The 4,062-nt window shown below is 40.0% G+C and overlaps 1 long non-coding RNA gene across 1 annotated transcript; it reads right to left on the reverse strand.

The window, feature by feature from the left end:
- Window positions 1-1,597: 1,597 nt before the first annotated feature.
- LOC122091640 lies at window positions 1,598-4,056 on the reverse strand. The gene is made up of 2 exons (XR_006143973.1): window positions 2,434-4,056; window positions 1,598-1,813 (listed from the first exon to the last, which is right to left on the reverse strand). It is a non-coding gene; the product is annotated as an uncharacterized LOC122091640 (long non-coding RNA).
- Between the last annotated feature and the right edge of the window lie 6 nt (window positions 4,057-4,062).

Below are 4,062 nucleotides of genomic sequence, written 5' to 3' on the forward strand. Positions count from 1 at the left end.
AAAAAAAAAAAAAAAACTAAAGATTGTTGGGCTAAATGCAGACTACAGGTGCCATTGGAGGAGCTGCTTCTTTCCTTGTTTGTGTAGCAACAAAGGTACAATATCTATATGATTACAGAAACCTTCTGCCCCATTTTTTTTTTTTAATGGTCTGATTATCTTCTGGATCATTTTTTTTTTTTTTTTTTTTTGAAAAACAACTGCTAGACCCCTAATGGTTCCTTCAAATTTGCTCCTTTAGTGGTCTGATTACCTCGGTCATTTGAACTATTTCATGCTCACTTTTTTTTAAATATTTTTGCAGGTGGTGAATCTTCCAAAATGAGAGAGTTCTCAAAGGAGATGTTGGAGAAGATGGAAGAGAGTTACAGGTCCAGGCTCCTAACCACTGCAGCTGCATCTTCGTCAAGACAGATCGAACAATATGCTGCTCCTTCCTCTTATTCTTCATATGCTAATGCTGCTGATCCTTCCTCTTCTTCTTCAGATGTTGATGCTACTGATCCCTCCTCTCCTTCCTCTTCAGATGCTGATGTTGCTGATCCTTCCTCTCCTTCTTCTTCAGATGCTGATGCTGTTGATCCTTCCTCTTCTTCAGATCCTTCCTTTTCTTCTTCAAATGCTGCTGATCATTCCTCTTCTTCTTCAGATGTTGATGTCATTAATCCTTCCTCTTCTTCTTCAGATGCTACTGATCCTTCCTCTACTTCTTCAGATGTCGATGCTGCTGATTCTTCCTCTCCTTCCCCTTCTTCTTTGTATGCTGATGTTGTTGATCCTTCCTCTTCTTCAGATTCTCCCTCTTCTTCTTCAGATGCCAATGCTGCTGATCCTTCCTCTCCTTCCTCTTCAGATGCTGATGCTGCTGATCCTTCCTCTTCTTCAGATCCTTCATTTTCTTCTTCAGATGCTGCTGATCCTTCCTCTTCTTCTTCAGATGTTGATGTCGCTGATCCTTCTTCTTCTTTAGATGCTACTAATCCTTCTTCTACTTCTTCAGATGTTGATGCTGCTGATTCTTCCTCTCCTTCATCTTCTTCTTCATATGCTGATGCTGTTGATCCTTCCTCTTCTTCAGATTCTCCATCTTCTTCTTCAGATGCCGATGCTGCTGATCCTTCCTCTCCTTCCTCTTCAGATGCTGATGCTACTGATCCTTCCTCTTCTTCAGATCCTTCCTTTTCTTCTTCAAATGCTGCTGATCCTTCCTCTTCTTCTTCAGATGTTAATGTCACCGATCCTTCCTCTTCTTCAGATGCTACTGATCCTTCCTCTACTTCTTTAGATGTTGATGTTTCTGATTCTTCCTCTCCTTCCTCTCCTTCCTCTTCTTCTTCATATGCTGATGTAGTTGATCCTTCCTCTTCTTCAGATTCTCCCTCTTTTTCTTCAGATGCCGATGTTGTTGATCCTTCCTCTCCTTCCTCTTCAGATGCTGATGCTGTTGATCCTTCCTCCTTCTTCAGATGTTGATGTCGCTGATCCTTCCTCTTCTTCTTCAGATGCTACTCATCCTTCCTCTACTTCTTCAGATGTTGATGCTGCTGATTATTCCTCTTCTTCAGATCCTTCCTCTTCTTCTTCTTCAGATGTTGCCGATCCTTCCTCTTCTTCTTCTTCAGATGTTGCCGATCCTTCCTCTTCTTCAGATGCTGATGCTGTTGATCAGGTTCTCCTTTCTCCCACCTCTCTTCCTCTTTTTTTTTTTTTTCTGTAAACATGGAAGGGGTGAGGAGAGGTCTAGGCTTGGTAGATTGGAACTCAAACTTGAAATAGCCACGTCAGATTAGCTATTGTAATGGGTTCGTGTAGGCTGAAAAAAAAAATCTTCTCTGAATTAATCAACTATTAAAGTAATTGAAAGAATCAAATTGTTTGCACCTCTCTTTTCCCTTAGTGCTTGGAATTTTAAATATTAACCTTTAAAATTACTAAACTCAACTCAGCCCAGCATAGAGGTATTCATATTAGTTGTCATCTAAGTAATGGAAAATGAAGAAGTGACATAAGTGACATTTATACAACTAGTCAACTATCTATATATAATTATAATGTATTCATATTATTATATATATATGTAGATTGTGAAAAATGAAAGACTATTTACAGACATTTTTTTGTAATTCAGTCAAGTACCCATTTATAATTAATAACATATTTATATTATTATATACTTAATATACAAGGTCGGGTTGGGTTGAGATCTCAACCCAGGCCCGGCCTCGGGCCTAAAATCTCAACCATAGCCCACCCTATGGGCTGTAATCTCAGCCCAGGCCTTGTCCAAGCTCAGGACATGCTAGGGCGGGTTCGGGCTGGCTTGGCCTTTTTTTGACACCCCTAGTTCCTTTGGATCTCATGATTTACTAGACTTTGGTTTGGAGGGATGACCATGAAGCTCCCAACAAGATTCCTTGGTGTCCCTTGACTTACCACAATGATCACACTAAAGATGATCCTTTCATTGAACAACTATGACCACGTCCAATGCTATGTCCATAGCCTCCCATATGACCACCATGCTGGGACATTGAAACCATACCTGACATCCATAGCATACTGTCCTGTCTCCTCAATTTCAAGGTACCCACAAACAAGGTTTAAGAATATCGATATCATGTATTGTATCAAAAGGGTGATTTTAAGAGACATCGTATCGAAGAAACACAATATAAGCTAGATTCATATGGAAATGCTTAGGATTTATGCAAAATATAATTTTAAAGCATAAACCCTAAGAGTGTAGCTGAGTTGGCAAAAGACCTTCCCCATAGGAAACGTGTGGTTCTGAATTCCTCTTACCTCCTTGGGGCCACTCACATGGGGGTGTTTAGTGCTCTTCATTGCATTCAGTGAAAGTTGAATGGTTGAATTTTTAGATATTGTATTGGAACCTGAAAGATACAATAAGTATCAATAAGTATAGGCAAATATGGAAGGATACTTAAAACCTTGCTAACGAACCTCATCCAAAGATGGAACAGGGGTTTTACCCTAATTGGAACACATATGGGTTTGTACTTTGGGCTCAATCCACCAAGCAGTGTTGGGACACATCCTTTCTTTAGGATTAGATACATGTCCTGGTGGTGATCATACACCTCCCAAAAACCAATAATGGTGTCGTAGTTCACTGAAAATTGACATGCCCCCTTGTTTAGTAGCTATGATCTATTGATGGAGGTGATATACCTTGGCATAATCATCAACACGATCAAAGAGGATCATCACTATATCCCAAATTTCCTTTGCTATCGACTTCTTCATCATTCATGGAGATCAGCCATGACATTACCATTGAGTTCTCAATCTCCCACATTGGAAAAGTGGCAATCATATTTGGGGCTTTGAAAATCCCTGCAATGTATCATAGGTTTTCTGGGCTCAGCAGGGATAGCTTAACCGAGTGATAGTTGAGGTTACTATTCAATGGGTTAAACTAGAACAGAGAAAACAGGAGAGGAAGAAGGAGAAGAGAGAAAAGGAGAAAATAAGAGAATTTGGGAGAACGAGGAATCAGTGACCTCTCCCAACTCTATTATATTGAATTTAAGTTTCAAAATTACAAGTACACCTTTATATACAAACATGTCTTCACCTGATGCATTGGAAATGTAGTTGGATTGGTATTACCAGAGCTCTCAGATGTATAATCCACCGATCTGCTGACATCCGACATTTTTAATCAGATCTATGAACTAAATAACTACCGAAACCAGGGTCATTTGGGTACCCAAACTTGTGGGGAATACACACTCTACCCAAACCCAAGTATAGAAAACCCAACTTATTCTCTATGAGCCATAAAGGAGATTTCACTCTTTGAGCTCCTGACCAAAATACTGGTAATTCAACCTGAGATTTAAGACAAGCAATCTAGGGCAACCAGAATGCTTCTGGACTACCACCAAAAGCACCTCCAAAGATCCATAAAAAAGTTCCGCAGCCAGTGACAGGCAGTAAAACACCTCAGTTTTGGTAGCACAACACTCACTATGTGGTCTCTTCCAGTGAGGCTTAGTGTCAAGAACCCTTGGGCGACCCAAATGGTATAGATTTCAT

The sequence above is a fragment of the Macadamia integrifolia genome, chromosome 10 (assembly GCF_013358625.1).
Source record: "Macadamia integrifolia cultivar HAES 741 chromosome 10, SCU_Mint_v3, whole genome shotgun sequence".
Classification (NCBI taxonomy): domain Eukaryota; kingdom Viridiplantae; phylum Streptophyta; class Magnoliopsida; order Proteales; family Proteaceae; genus Macadamia; species Macadamia integrifolia.